This window comes from Ananas comosus, linkage group 23 (assembly GCF_001540865.1).
Source record: "Ananas comosus cultivar F153 linkage group 23, ASM154086v1, whole genome shotgun sequence".
In the NCBI taxonomy this organism is placed as follows: Eukaryota; Viridiplantae; Streptophyta; class Magnoliopsida; order Poales; family Bromeliaceae; genus Ananas; species Ananas comosus.
In genome coordinates this window covers 7521116-7540537 of record NC_033643.1, presented here as the reverse complement: position 1 = coordinate 7540537, position 19422 = coordinate 7521116, and the positions used below count along the sequence as shown (strand labels likewise).

Here is a 19422-nt window from a genome sequence, read left to right as displayed (position 1 = left end):
AAGTAAGGACTTATAGCGAGTATGATCAATCCTTAACTCTAAGGATATTCAGTTCAATCTATTCCTTAACTCTAAGGAATTATGCACAAATGACCCTTAGCTCTAAGGTTGTATGTCATCGTGTCTCAAACGCATGTTCTTTGCATTCTTTACTTTGACTATGTCATTACACTAACTCTAGTGTTCTTGGATGCCACACATTTAATGCTATCTCTAGCCATTGTTCTTTATGCCACATTTGTTCTCTTTGATGCCACAAATTAGCTCTAGTGTTCTTTACGTCATACGTCACGCTAACTTTAGCTTTCATTCTCAACATTACATTGTCCTCATGTCATATATCACTTGTTCTTTAACTTCACTAAGTTCTTATCTCTTTTTATATGCACATATAGGGTTATTACATTCTCATTGGTTCTCAACCATCTCATGATGCACTTGAACTCACAAAATGCAAACATTCACATATTTATAATCTCATTACCCTACTATGCATGGGACAATTATATATGTATGCTCAAGAAATGACACATTAGACATAAAGGGAATTCCAACAAGTTTGGAGAGCACCACCCACCTTGTAGGCTTACTTAGGTGCTACGGTGAATTTCTCGAGATTTTTAGCCGCCTAGTTCACTACCTGCGGCAAAACGAAGCCATATTAGGCCTTTTTGCTCATATCTTCGCATAGACTTTTCGTAACGTTAAACCGAGCGCACCAACGCGTTCGTTTGGTCCCTAATTAGGTCTTTAGAGGGTCAATTTCACTTTGAAACTCTCACAAGCAAAAGCCCCAATTTGGGTGCCCCAGCTTCACATATGCCAAATCTAGGTTTTGATCTCAAAGATAAGCAAAAGAAAGCTTAATCAACATAAGAGACCCCATTAAAACCATTCTCAGCTCCATCAAAACCCTACTTTGGGTTCTACCATGAGAGGGAAGAAGCTTACCTTGTAAGCTTCACTACATATACCCAATCCATGGTTTTGATCTCTTAGAGAAGCAAAAGAAAGCTTCGAACACTCAAAAGGTTCTACTAAAATCATTTCTAGGTCATTTGGTTCTCATTCTCGGGTTTTACCATGAGAGGGGTTGAAGCTTACCTCAAAGCTTTCCCTTTCTTCAAGCTAGAGATGAGGGAGAGGGAGTTACTTCACTCCTTCTTCTTCTTTACCTTTTTCTTCTTCTTCTTTTCTTTCTTTTCTTTTCTTTTCTTCTTCTCCTTCTTGTCTTCTAGAGAGAGAAAGAAAGGAGAATGTGTGTGAGAGGGAGAGAATGAGAGAAATATCCCATAACCCCTCAAACATAACCCATGGGTTGCATAATTGCAAATAAACCCCTCAACTTTCACTTTGTTAACTGCCCAGACTGGGCCATTTTCGGGCTCGGGGACCTGTAATATATCGAAAATTCGGAAAATAAATGTCGAACTTTGGTCAAATTGACCAAAGTGCGAGGTTGGTACCCTTCGAAAAGTCCGAAGATGTTAAGATGAGTAAAAGTACATTGTGGGAAGTTTTCAAGAGCTAAAGAATCAAAAATCTGCAAACTGCAGTTTTTGAGCTCTAGAGGACCGGTCCTTGGTGGGAGAGACCGGTCCCCGAGAGACCGGTCCCTCTGGGAGAGACTGGTTGCACTACGCGGGGGCCTTGGCTGCCCGCGGAGAGAGCTCTCTGGGACCGGTCCCAAGTCGGGGGGACCGGTCCCAAGTCGGGGAGACCGGTCCCCAAGCATGAATTCTGCCCAGTCCAGGCAGTTTAATAAAGTGAAAGTTGAGGGGTCTAAATGCAAAAATGCATTACGTGGGCTATGTATGAGGGGTGTATGAGATATTTTCTCATTTCCTCTCCCTCACATACTCTCTCTTCTCTCTTTCTCTCACTAGAAGACAAGGAGAAGAAGAAGACAAGGAAAGAAATAGAAAAAGAAGAAGAAGAAGGTGGAGAACAAGAAGAAGGAGTGAAGAAACTCCCTCCTCTCCTTCTCTAGCTTGGTGAAGTAAAGCTTTTAGAGGTAAGCTTTGCCCCCTCTCATGGTGAAACCCTAAAATGGGTTTTGATTGAGCTAGAAATGATTTTAGTAGAACCTTTTGAGTATTTGAAGCTTTCTTTTACTTCCTTAAGAGATCAAAACCATGGATTGGGTATATGTGATGAAGCTTAGAGGTGAGCTTCAACCTCTCTCATGGTGGAACCCAAACTAGGATTTTGATAGAGTTAAGAATGGTTTTAATGGAGTCTCTAGAGTAGATTGAAGCTTCTTTTGCTTCTTGTTGAGATCAAACCCTAGGTTTTGTGTTTGTGTTGGAGCTAGGGCACCCAAATTGGGGCTTTTGCTTGTGAGGGATTCAAAGTGAAATTGACCCTCTAGAAACCTAATTGGAGATATTTCCGACGCGTTGGTGCGCTCGGATTGACGTTACGAAAAGCCAATGTAAAGATATGAGCGAAAAGCCTAATTTGGGTTCGTTTTGCCGCAGGTAGCAAACTTAGAGGTTAAAAATTCCAAGAAAATCACCGTAGCATCCTTGTACGCCTACGAGGTGGGTGGTGCTATCCAAACTCGTTGGAATTCCTTCTATGCCTAATATGTCATTCAATTGAGCATATGTTTATATTGCTGCATGCATTATAGGGTAGATGTGATGTTATATATGTGAATGTTGCATGATGTGAGTACACGTGCTATTTGAAATGTTTGAGAACCTATTCAACCCTATATGTATGCATGAGAATATAATGTGAGCGTCCAATGAGATGAAAGAATAAAGTTACACAATAAAACATAGATCGAGTGGCATCCGACAATATAAAGTAATGTGACACTAGAGTTAGTGTGTGGCATCAAAGATAAATGTGACGCAAAGAACAATGATAATGATTAGAGAAAAGTAAAGAAAGTGAAAGTGGCACAAAGAACGAGTAAAGTTAAAGAACAATGATTGCTAGAGTTAGCAAAATAAAGTGATGTAAAGAACACTAGAGTTAGTGTAAAGACAATGATTGAACTATATATCCTTAGAGTTAAGGATCGATCATACTTGCTATGAGTTTCGTGCTCGAGGGCGGTCGCTCCCCCTCGAGCGATGCGCTCCGGAGTTTTGCATCACGGGTTGGAGTCAACCCGAGGACGGTCTTAGCGGGAGGAAGCTGAGGGCCCGCAATGATGGACTTAATGTGGGCAAGTTAATGTGGCGAAACCCCCGGGTTAGCCGTGAGATTAAACAACAAAGAATAAAGATTAAAGAACAAAGAGTATAGAACAAAGAACTTGCATACTTGCATGATTTACGTTGAGCATACTTCTTGCTTTATTGTTCAGGCATATTAGCATCATGATTATAGTTTGGTTACTATTCTGCTTATCCTTTCTATTATGCCTGAGTTAGTCCTAGTTGGAAAGTCAGTGAGATTGGGGCCGAACCCACTGGGAACTTCGTTGTAGTTCTCACCCCACTATTTCCACAGAGCCGGGACCGAGCGAGCCGGCGAGCGACCGCGGTAAAGGTATCGCACCATAGACAGTGACTACCAAGTCGGGTTTACATTTTGTAGTAGCATTCCCTTACTTCATCTTTTGTATTTGATGAATTGAGATGTAAAAGAAAAAGAATGTATTGTTTATCTCGAGGAGAATATGATGCAAAAAGAATTGATGAAACGTATGTAAAGAACTATGAATGTACAAGTTGAATGCAATGTATGTGATCAAAAGAGAATCATAGCATTTGTGTAGATGTTTAGTTCCTTTCTTTCACTCATGGCTATTGCTTTCCCTCGTGTAAGCCGTTTGTGTATGTTTCCGCTAGTCTTTTCTCTACTTGAAAATGTACAGGTGATGAGTCATGGGCGGACAGGAAAAACTCTGTCCGTTCGGTGTTTGTTTGAAGTGCTCGGGCCGGCCCAAATTGGTGTCGGTCCCGGGGCGTGACAGGACCGGTCTCCTCGACATAGGACCGGTCCTAGAGAGCTCCCCCTGCGGGCAGCCAGGGCCCCCGCGCAATGCAACCGGTCTCTCCCCGCAGGGACCGGTTCTCGAGAGCAAGTTTTCTGGGACTTAGCCAAAATTTCCCTTTTCTCATTTTTCACGCGTACGGGGACCGGTCTCCCCGACCAGGGACCGGTCCCCGAGAGCTAAAAATCTGCAGTTTGTAGAATTTTGACTCTTTAGCTCTCAAAGATCCCTCTAAACTCATTCTTTCTCATTTTAACACCTTCGGACTCTCCGAAGTGTACCAACCTCGCACTTTGGTCGTTTTGACTAAAGTTCGATGTTTACTTACCGAAGTTTCGGTATATTACAGCTGGGGATCTACAAGGCCGTGCAGATACTCAAGCTCACGACCTTCGCGGAGGTCTTCGACCGAGCACTTTGGGCGGAGCACGGTGACGCCCATGTTCGAGAGAAGTGCGAGATGTTGGCCGAGTCCAAGGACAGAAGCAAGAAGCGTCAAGGCGGTGGTTCGGGGGGACAAGCATGTTCCAAGAAGCCCCCGAAGTATCTGCGGACTCAGTCAAAGGGCAGTGGAGCGCGACGGTGCGTCATATGTGGCGGAGACCACCTGGTGTCGCGTTGCGAGCAGCGCCAAGGCAGGTGCTACAAGTGTGGGCAACCAGGGCACTTCGTGCGGGATTGCCCGGGAGGAGGAGACTCGCCTGCCCCATCTACTGCATCGGCGCCGGTGGTTCCGGAGCACTACGGAGGAGTTCCACCGATGGCCGTGTCAGCGAGACGTGCGATGATGCCGCGCCAGCTCGAGATGGCGCGATCGGCTTCGAGCGGACGGGTATTCGCCGCTAAGCTCGNTCCACCGATGGCCGTGTCAGCGAGACGTGCGATGATGCCGCGCCAGCTCGAGATGGCGCGATCGGCTTCGAGCGGACGGGTATTCGCCGCTCAGGTTCAAGTCGAGAAGCCTGCGGAGGTGGAGGAGCATTGCCTTGTGGCAAGTATGGTTTTAATTAACGGAGTTCGCTCCAGGGCTATGTTTGATACAAGAGCCAGGTATTCATTTATCAGTAGATCATTCGCACGCATGCATGACATACTCTTAGAGGCGAGTGATGGCAAGTAGCGAGTTGAGGGCTCTGGGTCTACGTTTAATACCTACATGGAATGCTCATCGTGTCCAGTACAAGTAGGCGACTGGATAATGCCCATTAGGATGCTAGAGCTCAAGAATCTTAAAGAGTTCGATGTCATATTGGGCATAGACTGGCTCTCGAAGTATCACGCAACGATCGACTGCAAGAGTAGAGTGATTACGTTTCATGAGCTCGGACAGAAGGAGTTCACTTATCGGGCTTGTCAAAGCTCGTGCTTCGCCGCGACGATGTCGGCGACAGAGCAAGAAAGTTGGTCAACAGCGGTTGCGTAGCATTCTTGGCAACTGTTGTGGAAGTGGATCGAGTAGCTCCAACATTAGAGGAGTTATCGATGGTGCGGGAGTTCCCAGATGTGTTTCCCATGGAGTTACAGGGGATACCACCGGATCGGGAGATCGAGTTCGTGATAGACTTGATTCCCGGTACCGCACCGATCTCGAAGGCTCCGTACCGAATGGCGCCGGCGGACCTGAAAGAATTGAGTAGTCAGTTGCAAGATCTTCTCGATAAACAGTTTATCCGGCCAAGTGTATCACCGTGGGGAGCCCCGGTGTTATTTGTGCGGAAGAAGGACGAATCATTTCGACTCTGCGTGGATTATCGAGAGTTGAACAGAGTCACGATCAAGAATAAGTACCCACTACCTCGAATCGATGACCTGTTCGATCAGTTGCAAGGGTCGTGTGTGTACTCGAAGATAGATTTACAGACCGGCTATCACCAGTTGAAGATCAAGCCGGAGGATGTGCAGAAAACTGCGTTTTGTAAGCGGTACGGGCACTATAAATTCACGGTCATGCCATTTGGACTCACGAATGCTCCAGCGGCGTTCATGGACTTGATGGGCCGTGTTTTCAGGAAGTACTTGGGCCGATTTGTCGTAGTCTTCATAGACGACATATTGGTCTATTCTCGTAGTGATGAGGAACATGCCGAGCATTTGAGACAAGTGCTTCAAATCCTTCGGGAGGAGAAGCTGTATGCTAAGCTGAAGAAGTGTGACTTCTGGCTCCGAGAGGTCGCATTTCTAAGGCATGTGATTTCCAAGGGTGGAGTTTGGGTAGACCCGAGGAAAGTTGAGGCAATCAATGATTAGCCGCACCAAACGAACGTCACAGAGGTTCGAAGCTTCGTGTGTTTGGTGGGCTACTACAGGCGGTTCGTGGAAGGCTTTTCAAAGATAGTAATTCCACTTACCCGTCTGACTCAGAAAGGCACCAAATTCATTTGGAGCGATGAGTGCGACCGGAGTTTCAAAGAGTTGAAGGAAAGGCTAACTTCGACTCCGGTGCTCGCTCTACCGGTGCAGGGCAAAGACTTCGTGGTCTACAGCGATGCTTCCTATCTTGGATTGGGGTGTGTTTCGATGCAAGGCGGGAAAGTGATTGATTATGCATCCCGTCTGCTGAAGAGCTTGAAAAGAACTACCCCATTCACGATTTGGAGCTAGTGGCGGTAATCTTCGCCTTGAAGCTATGGAGGCACTACCTGTACGGTGCACATTGTGAGATCTACACCGACCACAAGAGCTTAAAATATCTGTTCTCACAGAGAGAGCTTAACATGCATCAGTGACGGTGGTTAGAACTACTAAAGGATTATGACGTGGACATTCTTTACCACCCCGAAAAGGCGAATGTGATCGCGGATGTCACGCCCCGAGCCCGCCTCTTTGGTCGGATTCGGGCACGCCAACAGACCGCCGAACGGACAGGGTTTCCCCTGTACCGCGGACAGAGTCTCCCCTGTACGTTCAAGGCGTCGCAATCAATACAATGTACGAAGTTCCAACCAGGAACACATTTCAACCAAAGATTGCATAAGGAAGTATCAAAAACATAAATCTACTTGCTATTACAAGCATTCACATTCATACATTTTTACATCACAATTCTCATTTGATTCTTACATTAGCTTTCACTTAACTTCCAAATACAATCCGATTTTAACATAGTTATTACAACATTGTTCTTACAATTATCACATTTTTGGTTCTTTGCATTTTATACCCCTAAGAAGCCGACTCAGGGTGCTGCTATCTGGTCTCAGTGGTAGGGCGCTAACTACGGAGCTACGCCCTTTCCTCGCGCCGCCGCGCCGCTCGCGTGTGAACCTGTAAAACCCCGAAACAACGTGGGGTGAGAACTAACTCCATAGTTCCCAGTGGGTACGGCCACCCAAGGGAAGAGCTCGACCATCAGGTCAAAGGAGGCAAACAACATGTTAGTCCAATAGATAGATATGAAATCATAAATCATGCAACTAACATTACCATGCTTTTGCCTCACAACATGCAATATGCAAATTATGCAACTCATATAGTAGATTAATTGCTTCTACACTTTATTCTTATCCATTCTTTACTTTTACTCATTCTTTACTTTACTAGCTATTCTTTAGCATTAACCCTTCTTTATTCTTTATTACTTGTCATTCTTTAGCATTAGCCTTTTCTTATTCTTGATTCTTCATTCTTTATTCTTTACGCTTTACTAAGGGTACTCACACCTTAGTAATATTATACACATTAGCCTTTCTTTCCTAAGGTTACTTTACCTTAGCCAACTTTGCCATCCGACTCGGTCTTGAGTCAATCAACTGCGGATAGTCCGCGCTCTGTCCGGCTCGAGGTGAAGGAACTCTCACATGCACCTCAGCCTTCAATCACAAACCACATCGCCCAACGGGTCGCCCAGAGCTGCGTACACCCGTGGTCAGGGATCCCCCGGTGGGAGAGGAACATGCCGCATACACCCGCAGCCGAGATCCCCGATAGGGAGAGGAACATGCCACATGCACCCTAGCGCTCATTGTTCTTGCTCATTAACAAGCCTCGAAGTTCTTCCGGTGGGAGAGGAACACGCCACATGCACCCGCGGCCAAGAACTATCGAGCTTGTATGCTGCACTAGCAGCCGCTGCACTAGCAGCAGGGATTCCGGAATCCACTTTACATTACTCAAGGGTTGGTCTCACCCTATGTTATCGACCTATCTAGGTCCAAGCCTTTACTCAACCTAAGTTAATACATTAGGTTCAATGTCATTATCTTCTTAGCCTAGGTTCATTGACACTAGGTCCAACATTCTTTATCACCTAAGTTCATTTGACTCTAGGTTCTATATCATTACATTTACAACCTAGGTTTATTTGACTCTAGGTTCAATGCCACTCATGTTCTTGTTTTCCTAGTTGTCCACACCTAGGAATTATACTTGACATGCCACTCGTGAATAACCTATGTTCATCGACACTAGGTTCATTATTACTTTTGTTTAACCTATGTCCTTGACACTAGGTTCAATGCCACTCGATCTATAGGTGCATTTATGTCAACTTACACACATCCTTTACTTAGCATTCTTATCTTATCATTATGCATGCTTTCTACTTTATGTCATTTTAACATATTCTCACAATATGGATCATACATTTAGCTCATATGTTTACTTAACATACATCTCAACATGCCTTTAACATTTTACTCATGCTTCATCAAACATTTCTATAACATGTCACAAGCATTAGCTTAGTGTTCTTACATTATGTCAATATGCATACTTTTAGCATTTCCTATTATGACAACATGCATTTCTCAACATACATCTTATATGATCATTACTTGGCACATATTACATGCATTACTTAACATCTATCACATGCATTCATTTCTTAGCATCTTTATCATGGCATTGTATACATTTATTAGCATCATTATGGTGCATTCTTACTTAACATTCTTATTATGCATTCTTACTTAACATTCTTATCATGCATCAATAGTGAAACACACTACACTTTGGCATGAAGGCGACCTAGTCGCTTCGGTAAGCACAACCCACCTTTTAACGCTTTCCGATTGCTTGTCGTCACTTGCAATCGGCCTCCCGCGGCACCCGTGACCCGGTTTGGCCCGAACTCTTGCGCGACCACCCGAACGGCCACCAATCCGCGATCCGTCTGTTCGGGAGTTTATTCCCCGACACCACGATGCTCCCGATCCATTTTCATGATTTTTGGAGGCTTATCCCGCGTGCTGCGGCTATCTGTACCAAAACAGACTGTTTCGTCAATAACTTCGCGTACACTCGTCGGATTGTCGAACCGAGCGCACCAATGCGTTCGTTATACCCCCAATTAGGTTTATATAGGGTCAATTGAGATCAAACTCAACTATTTACAAAAACCCCTTTTTGGAGCCCTAGATGCTACTCTAGCAAAATCCTCCATTTCGTCTCATGAATCAAGCATGGTTCATCTATTTAGCATGCTAGGATTCCATTAAAATCATCTTTAGAGTATAAGAACTTAACCCTAAAGATCTACCATTAAAGCTTCAAGAAGCTTACCTCTCTAGGTTTGCTCCAAGGTGAAGAAGAAGATGATGGAGGGAAGCTCTCCACTTGCTTCACCTTCTTTTTCCCTTTCTTCTTCTTCTTTCTCTTCTTCTTCTTCTCTTCTCCTTTCCTTTCTAGAGAGAGAGAGAGGAGGCTTTGGTGTGATACGGTGAGGGAGAGGGAGAGAGAGAGGTTCTAATCCTCTCTTTACTCATAACCCATGCACAAAATGCCAATAAGTCCCTCAACAATGCTTCTCTCGCAACAGCCCGAACTGGGCATTTTCGGGGTTCGGGGACCGGTCCTTGCGATGAGAGACCGGTCCCTGAGAGACCGGTCCTTGACTGAGAGACCGGTCCCCGAAGGTCCAGAAATCAGCCTTCAAGGACTTAGCCAAATTTTCAGCTTTTTCACCGTTTTCGCTCCGTTTTCACTCGTTTTCGCTCGTTTGACATCCGATTCGTTTCAAATCGAACTGAGACTCTCCAAACATGTTTTCAAGCATGTTTTCATCATCTTTTCATCCACGCTAATGCCGGATTTAGTCCATGGTCCAACATAGCCTTTCGGGTCCCGTTTTCGCGCCCTATGCGCACCGAAGCACCCGAATGCTCCCGAACTTCGCCGGAATGATTCCAATGGCTTTCTAAGCTAACATACATCGTAACTTCATGAATTAGAAGTTCGGTATATTACAGCGGATGCATTGAGCAGGAAGTCGGCGGAGAACCTCGCTATGTGGGTTACAAATCAAACACCTCTATGGCTGGACATGGAGCGAATGAATATTGAGGTGGTTCCTCCCGAGATTCCTGCTCAATTGACGGCACTCGTTGTCCAACTGACCTTGTTGGAGAGAATTAAGAATCTGCAACCTGCGGACCGAGAACTCCAAAAGGTGCGGCGTGACATCGAGAAGGGTCGTGGTGGCGATTTCATGGTAGACGCCGATGGTGCACTTCGATTTTGAAATCGATAGTGTGTGCTGAATAATGTGGAGATCCGAGAGCTAATCTTGCAAGAGGCACATTGGTCGCCTTATTGTGATCACCAGGGCAGCACCAAATGTACCAAGGATTAAAGATGCACTATTGGTAGCCGGGAATGAAAAGTAATGTTGGATGCTTCGTGGCGAAGTGCTTAGTATGCCAACAAGTAAAGGCCGAGCGTCGATTTCCAGCGGAAAAGCTTCAAAGCCTACCAATCCCCGTTTGGAAATAGGAGGACATATCAATAGACTTTGTGGTCAGCTTGCCTCACTCAACTGGCGGCCACGATGCGATTTGGGTAATTGTGGACCGATTGACGAAGTCGGTTCACTTTTTGCCGAGCCACACCACGTGGGCAGGCGACAAGTTGGCGTAGGTGTACCTTGATGAGATAGTGAGGTTGCACGGGGTGCCGAAATCGATCGTGTCGGATCGCGACCCCCGGTTTCCTTCGCACTTTTGGAAGATCCTGCAGGAAGCGCTTGGCACATGGCTCGACTTCAGCATAGCATTTCATCCTCAGACAGATCGGCAAACAGAGAGGACCATTCAAACTCTAGAGGATATGCTGCGGGCATGTGTCATAGACTATAAAGGGAGTTGGTGTGATCATCTGCCAATGGCCGAGTTCGCCTACAACAATAGTTATCACGCTAGTGTGGAGATGGCACCATTCGAGGCTCTCTATGGGCGGAAGTGTCGGTCTCCTATACACTAGAGCGATGTGGGTGAGCGTGCAGAGTTCGGCCCGGACGTGTTGCGAGAAGCAGAGGAGAAAGTCCGCCTTGCTCGCAAGCGATTGCTCATGGCGCAGTCGAGACAGAAAAGCTATGCTGATAGGCGCCGTCGAGACATAGAATTTGCGGTGGGTGACCGCGTATTCTTAAAGGTTTTGCCAATGCGGGGTGTGAAGCGGTTTAGAGTGCGGGGAAAGTTGAGTCCCGGTATATTAGACCCTACGAAATATTGGAGTGAGTTGGCACGGTGGCCTATCGACTTGCCTTACCGCCGAAGCTCGCGGATGTACACAATGTGTTCCATGTCTCCAACCGTCGCAAGCACATTCATGACCCTGAGCACGCGATGCTATATGAACCGCCGGAACTTCAAGAAGACTTGAGCTACGAGGAGTTTTCGGTGATTGTTATCGCCCGAGAAGTGCGAAAGCTGCGAAATCGCGAGATTCCCTACGTGAAGATCCCGTGGAGCAATCATGATGATCGCGAGGCCACCTGGAAACTCGAGGATCTGATGAGAAAGGATCGTCCTCACTTGTTTGAGGAATAACGTATAAAAACTGAGTTTTAATTAAGTTGAATCAGTTTCGAGGACGAAACTCCTTTTAAGGAGGGGAGGATGTAAGGAAGTGAATTCTCGAAATCCGAGAGTTATACTTCGTCCAGGATCGACTAATTGTCGAGCGAGTAGGCTTTGAAAAAAACTAAAGATGTCCAAAATACAAAAAGTGCTTTGGAGTCGAAGTCCGCGAGAGCGAAAGATGCAAAAATATGCATTTGGCAGATTCTGCTCTCGGGGACCGGTCCCTTGCAGGGAAGGACCGGTCCCCGTAGCTGAGGTTACGGCAGCCAGCTGATGCAACCGGTCCCTGGCCAGAGGGACAGGTTCCCGTAAGCATTTCTGGCTGAGGTGCTCTCGGGGACCGGTCCCTCATTAGGAGGACCGGTCTCCCAGGGACCGGTCTCTCGGGTAGGGACCGGTTCCCGTACGCGTGAAATTTTGAAAGGTCCTCAGAGACCGGTCCCTGGCAGGGAAGGACCGATCTCTCCGCGTGAAATCTGCCCAGGTAGAGCAGTTGAGAAATGAAAAGTTGGGGGGCTTAGTTGCATTTGTTATATTAGATGGAGAGTATTAGAGAGAAAAGCCTTCTCTCTTTCTCTCATCTACTCCATAACACCCCTCACTCTCTTTCCCTTAGCTCTTCCTCTCTCTCTCAAGGAAGAGAAGAAAGAAAAGAGAAGGAGAAGAAGGAAAAGAGAAGAAGAAGTAGGAGGAGAGCCAGCTAGAGAAGGCTTGGAGCATCTTCCTCTTTCTCTCCTCTCCTTTGGAGCTAACCTAGATGTAAGCTCTTGAACCCTAATGGTAGAACTTAGGGTTTTGGGTTTTTGGCTTTTGAGATGAGGTCAAATGGACCTCTAGCACCATTAATGGTGGAATAGAGCTAGGAGCTAGGGGTTCTATAGTGCAAATTGCAAGATGCGAACCATAGGGCACCCAAATGGGGGTTTTTGATAAATGATAAGATTGATCTCATTTAGTGGCTTGTAAACCTAATTGATAGGTGTCTAAACGCGGGGGCGAAATCGGATTTTTGATTCGTCGAGCGGGTGAAAAGCTATCGGCGAAATATAGCCGATTGAGCGCCGTTTTGGACCAAGGAGGCCGAGACCTCGTCGTAACGTCCGTTGGGAAGCATTTCTAGAACCTTCATACCTCCAAAAGGTGGGGGGTGTCATCCCGAAGTAACCGAACTCTCTATTATGTCTTAGAATAACATATAACCTTATCTCTTGCATGTTGCATTGTAGGATTGCATTGTAGTGCCTTTTCCTTATGCTTCTAAATATTTACCTAGTGTACATGGAATACTTGGTGAAATGGATAGGTAAAGATTGGGTCTGAACATGGATCCTATAGTGCTAAAGGAAAGAGATAAACTCGATGGTTATTTAGTGACATAGAGAGTGGCATCTAAATGTTTAAAGAACAGAACGAGTGGCATTATGTAGTGTATTTGACACTAGAGGTTCATGAACTTAGGGATAGGTGGATTCCCTACAAAATGACTCGTGAACAATGAACTTAGTATAGCTAAGTAAACATGCATGAATGTCGGAATAGGTGAGTTCCTAGAGAAATGTTGGCCCTAGTTCGTAGGGTATCCTCACGTGGAGAGGACAGATCAAGCTCACAGTCTGTTTTTTGGAATGGTAAAGCCATCCATATCCTCACATGGAGAGAATTGTTGTCGAGAACTCCGGAGTGTCGGGCGATTAGAACAAAGTGGATGTCCGCAGACCGTCCCCGGTTCGGGAACACATGGAGTCTCCTTACCCAATGGGATGGATATGTGAGGCGTAGGCAAACCCAAGGGTTTCGCCACAGATTCGGTAAATGAAAAGTTAATATTATCATTGAACATTGCTTATCGAATATGGATCGAACTTGTTAGCATGATAGTAAACCTTTACTAAATGATGGATGCATTCATTTCAAATGATTATGGGCATAGTAGCATAGTTTTCCTATTATATCTTTACAGCTTTGATATATATATATCTATCTATCTCATTGTTACTTATGCCCACTTGGACCTAGTGGGGAGATCGGCGGAGTCGGCGGCCAAGCCCACTGGGAACTATGGAAGATAGTTCTCACCCCACTCTATTTCCAGGGCTAGGTACAGGTCTGCTGAGCGAGGACCGCGGCAAGGGCATCGCCCCGACCAGTGAGGATTATTGGTAGAGTAGTAGCTTTCCTTTTACATTAGCACACCCATGTACCTGAGAGAGATTCATGTAGGTGAGGAATTTGGAGAGCTATATACTTGATGAACTTGTACTCATTTTGAGGAAAAGAATGTAATTGTACACAAAATGCAAATGTGATGTAATAGTTAGTAAAAACTCTCTTTATTTCACTTGTGTATCTTGTGGATTACTTGCTCTTCGTTGTTGGCACTATTTGTGCCCCGTTGATTGTGTACTTATAGAATTTAATATTCCTGGGTAAACTCTTGTACTCGATCTGTTGTTGAGCCTTGGGCGGACAGGGGAGGTGCTGTCCGTTCGGCATCCGTTCGCTGCGCCCGAACCGTGCCAAATCGGTAGGGGTTTCGGGGCGGGAGCGTGACACCGGTCCCCGAGAGCACAAATCCTGCACTTGCAGATTTTCTCCAACTTGCTCTCGGAGGCCTTCCACAATGCACTTTTGTCCTCTTTGATGCTTTCGGCCTTTCCGAAGGATAACCAACCAACAATAGGTCGATTTCGAGCGAGGCTCAACACTCAGATTAGACAATTCACATCCTTATAGTTCTTTTGGTTGTGGACAAGAGAAGAGAGGGTGTGGGGCTTTTATAAGCTGCTACAATTGCATTTGAGCCCTCCAATCTCTTTTATTTGCAGCAGACTAAACCTGCTGTTCACGGTGCGGGGTACCGGTACGCAGGCTCGCATCACCGGTACGACGTTCCGCAGAGTCCAAACCCGAGAGCTGCTGTTCTCGGGTTGTTGCGGGGTACCGGTACTAATCAGGTGTAACACACTAGATCTTTGCAAATTGCGAGGTTCGAGTGTTTGATCTGTGTTCCGAGTTTTTCCAGGTATTTTGGAGGGTCGTTGACAGTGCTCCGACTTATGGCTCGTATCCCGAGAATTGAGGTATTTAAAGTAGCGCAAAGGTCACCAAAGAGGAGGACTTATGCTGTTCTCGGGTTGCTTTCTGCAGGATTGTGTATCGGTACACCTTGATGTTTGTACCGGTACAGAAAGTGTACCGGTGACAACCTTAGTTAGTTAATTCGCGATTAAAACGCGAATTATACGCTAATCTTTAAAAATACGAATTAAACGGCGTCTTCCGTATTTTTTCGAAAAGTTCGAAAAAATATGCGATTTCTTCGTCAAAAAAAAGTGTTCGCGAATTATTCGCGATTCGCGAATGATTCGGAAGAAAACGTCGCTCGTGGTTGCAGATTCGCGGCCGAGATTCGCGTGGTCGCCGCGCTCGTGGTCATCGCGGCGCTCGTGGTTGTGGATTCGAGGCCGAGGGTCTCGTCATCGCCGCTCTCGTCGCCGAACTCTTCCGGGTCGTCCTCTTCCTCCTCCACGACCCTGGCCGGCACCGGGAGCAAGATCCGCGGCGGCAGATGTCGTCTCGCCCGAGGAAAGGTGGAAGAGGAACAGTAAAAAAGTATCGGGGCTTACGGAGGCTAGTTGTGCGCGGTCCACGAGGCCACTTTGTGGCCTCGTGGACCACATGAGAGGGAGGTCCAGTGGACCTCCCTCTCATTAATCATTATATATATATATAGAGAGAGAGAGAGAGAGAGAGAGAGAGNATATATTTTTATTTATTATATATAATATTTTATTTATATATTTATAATTATTTATTAATATTTCTAAATACATAACTTTTATATATTATTAATATATATTTATTATAACTTTGAATATATTTAATCTATATAAAAAATTATAAAAATAGTATATATAGTATATTAATTATTATATATTTATTATATAGCCGAATTTTTGATCCTGAATTTTTAATTGATAAACGTATAATACCCGTATAAATCACGTATCCGAATAATAACCGAATCCGTTTTTTAGCCGTATTTTTCAACGAATTTAATAATTAGAAAACGAATTTTATCCGAATTATATCCGTACCGAATTTTTGCCGAATCCGAATTAACTAACTATGGTGACAACTTGATGGTTGTACCGGTACACATGTGGTTATTGGCCAACCCGAGGCTCGGATTTGCGCATTCGGGAGAGTTGTACCGGTACACTTTCCCGTGTACCGGTACACTTTGCTAGATTTCAAACTGGCAGCTTTTGAGGGGTGTATTTGCTTTGCTTTTGTTGCTTCTCTATGCATATCCCACGCCCCTTAGAGGTTTCCCTGAGCTGGGAAACAGGGAAGACAAGGTAGGGGACCTCCTCTCTTCCCTTTTTGGATTTATATTCCATTTTGCATGGATTTTGGTGGATTAACCCTCTCTTTTTCATCTTGGTGGCATTTCCATCATTGTTGAAGGCTTGAAGCTTGGAGAGAAGCCCGTTTGAGAGGAGATCTTCAATCGTAGTTGGTTTGGAGCCTTGATTGAAGCCTCTAGAAAGGTTAGTAACGTGTTTCATCCTTTGGATTCATGTTTTTATGGTTTTTACTAGATCAAACCCTAGAAATGGAAACTTAGGGTTTATTTGGGGGTTTTGGATTTAGGGCTTTTAAAGCTTGATTTTTTGGATTAGAACCATCCTCTAGGTTGGATTGGGAGGGTTCTGGCCCCCATTTGGATATCGAGAGAGACTATCACCATCTTAGGTGAGTTTTGCCCCTTTTCTTGATATAGTTAAAGATCGACCTATATGTTGTTTGTAACATTCGTGTAACTCTCCTTTTATTACCTTTAGGGTGCTAGGAGAATAGTGGGCAACTTCGTTCGGCGAAATGAAAGGTTCCGAGGAGACTTGGTGGGTTTGACCTCACCAAAATGAGATAAATTTCTCAATGATGATTTTTACTTGTTGTAAAATAGAAAATCATGCATATTCGTGTTAGATGAAATATTTGTGAATTTTAGAATGCTTAGAATCATATGGTATATACAATGTATATTTGGACCCCTATGTAGTAGAGGGCTTTCATGTTGGGTTTATGCATGTAATTAGCATTCTAGATGTGACTCGAGATCATGTTTCATATAGTGAAAATGATAAGTGTAAGATACTATTGGATATATTCCTCATGTTGGACATAGGAACAAGTAAAATACCATAAAGAGGCATTAGACAAGAATGATATGTGAATTAGTGAGCTAATGTCGTAAAACGACATTGAGCTTGGGTTATGTGTGAACCTAGTAAATAATGCCATGAAGAGGCATGGAATTTGGAATAAACTTGGGTATAGCAACGTGCTAGTGTCATAAAGAGGCAATAGACTTAATGAATGCTGGAACTTCACATTGAGATATAGAACTAGACCGTTGGGTTGCTAGTGGCTATTACCATGTTAGAGACATGATGATCAGGTTTGTGAGACGATGACTACGCTTGCTTGTCATTTGTGCTCATTCGCACATGCTTGTGAGGGTCGCTCCCTACAAGCCGGCACTCCAGAGTTAGCCTACGCGACTTATGATCGCTCGTGCGGTATTAAGAAGCCTACGGGGGCCTGGCGGGATAGACTCATTCCTCGAGTGGGAATGCTGGAGTTACCACGGACACTTAGGCGGTACAAGCAGGACTACCTTGTGTAGGTCCTTATTTGGAAATGAAAATCGACACGGAGTCATATAAGTAATAATCACTACTTGACAGTTCATAGTAGTTGGATTTATCGGGCATTTACACATGTAGTGTATTTGATAGTATTGCTTATTGCATTATAGCATACTTGTTTGCCATGTTGGAGCATACTAGTCATATATTGGCATTTCGGACTATGATAGAATAGATGTACACCATGTTGACATCATGTATATTTATGGCATTGTAGATTAGCATTTCATTACATGCTTTACATATCGCAGCTTACTAGTAGTTCTTTTATCTACTTATGCTTTTGGGCCTAGTGGTGCATTTTGCTCAGGTCAGTAATTGTCTACTGGAAACTATAAATTATAGTTCTCACGCTCCCTGTTTTATGTTTCCTTTCAGAGCTTTCCACTCCAGGAGAGGCTAGGGACCGCAGCAAGGGTGTCGCTTCGAGCTAGCGAGCGAGGGGTCTTGCTAGGTGGATCATTTTCTCCTTTTTGTTTTAGTTGAAGAGAATGATAACGTTTGTACCCTACATAGAGACTACAATTTTGGATATTGTAGTACTTGCTTTTGAGATAGTTTGATGTATTCACTCTATGTTTTATCTCAGTTGATAGTTTTACTGCTTCTACTTCTTCATAGATATTAGCTGTACACATGCTCTGATATCTCTAGATATTTATTATCTTTTCTTTATTCATCGCTATTGTTGTAGATGCCTTGTATGTGCAGGCATATGGCGGGTCTAGGCATGCTACCGGGAGGGCCTCCGCCGGTCNACTGCTTCTACTTCTTCATAGATATTAGCTGTACACATGCTCTGATATCTCTAGATATTTATTATCTTTTCTTTATTCATCGCTATTGTTGTAGATGCCTTGTATGTGCAGGCATATGGCGGGTCTAGGCATGCTACCGGGAGGGCCTCCGCCGGTCCCGAGGCGTGACACCAGGGCGGTCACCGGTATGCAGTCCCCATTGACCAAATCTGAGAGCAACCTTCTCGGGTTGCCTGCCTGGCTGTAACACACTGGATCTTTGTAAATTGCGAGGTTCGAGTGTTTAATCAGTGTTCTAAATTTTTCTAGATATTCTGGAGGGTCGTTGACAGTGTTCCGACCTATGGCTCGTATCTCGAGAATTATAGTATTTAAATGTAGTGCTAAGGTCGGCAAAGTGATGAACTTAGGCTGCTCTCGGGTTGCATTTTGCTGGGCTGTGTACAAGTACACCTTGATGGTTGTACCGGTACAGAAAGTGTACCGGTGACACCTTGATGGTTGTACTGGTACAAATGGATTTTTCTGCCAACCCGAGCCTCGGGTTCGCGCGTACACTGGGTTTGTACCGGTACACTTTCCCGTGTACTGATACACTTTGCAGAAAGGGCTATTTTTGTTGGGGGTTGTATTTGCAATTGTTGCAACTCTATATATACCACCCCAGCTCCCTTAGAGAGCTCTTTTGAGCCCTAACCAGTAGAAAACAAGGTGAGCACTCTCCCCCTTAATTTTTTTCTCCATTTTTGATAGGTTTTAGCTAGTTTTGATCTCCTCCTCTTTGTTTTTTCTTACTTCTTGTTTGGATTCCACCATGGGAGAAGCTTGAAGCTTTTGTTGGAGCTCTTTTGGAGGAAGATCTTCAACCTTGGAGGACTTGAAGCCTTGTTGGGAGCTTTAGATGAGGTCGGTAGGCTTAATCTCCTCTTTGATTCATGTTTTAGTAAATTCTACTAGACGAAACCCTAGAATTGGAACTTAGGATTTATTTTGGGGATTTTGGATTGGATGCTCTTGGAACCAAATTGATTGGTTTAGAACCTTGGTTTAGGTTGATTTTGAAGGACTCTAACTCCTATTTGGAGATAGAGAGAGTTTCCTTCGCTTTCGGTGAGTTTTCCTCACTTTTGCTTGAGTTGCTTAATGTTTGAGGAATGGGTTGTTCGTAACGTTCGTGTATCTCTCTTTTCTATACC

At 44.7% G+C, this 19422-nt stretch overlaps 1 long non-coding RNA gene across 1 annotated transcript in view; it reads left to right on the top strand.

Annotated features, from left to right (window-relative positions):
* Positions 1-18074, top strand: part of LOC109727858 — a 32431-nt gene extending 14357 nt beyond the window's left edge. Inside the window, exon 4 of the long non-coding RNA XR_002220860.1 lies at positions 17847-18074. This is a non-coding gene — a long non-coding RNA (uncharacterized LOC109727858). The remainder of the gene's footprint in view (positions 1-17846) is intronic.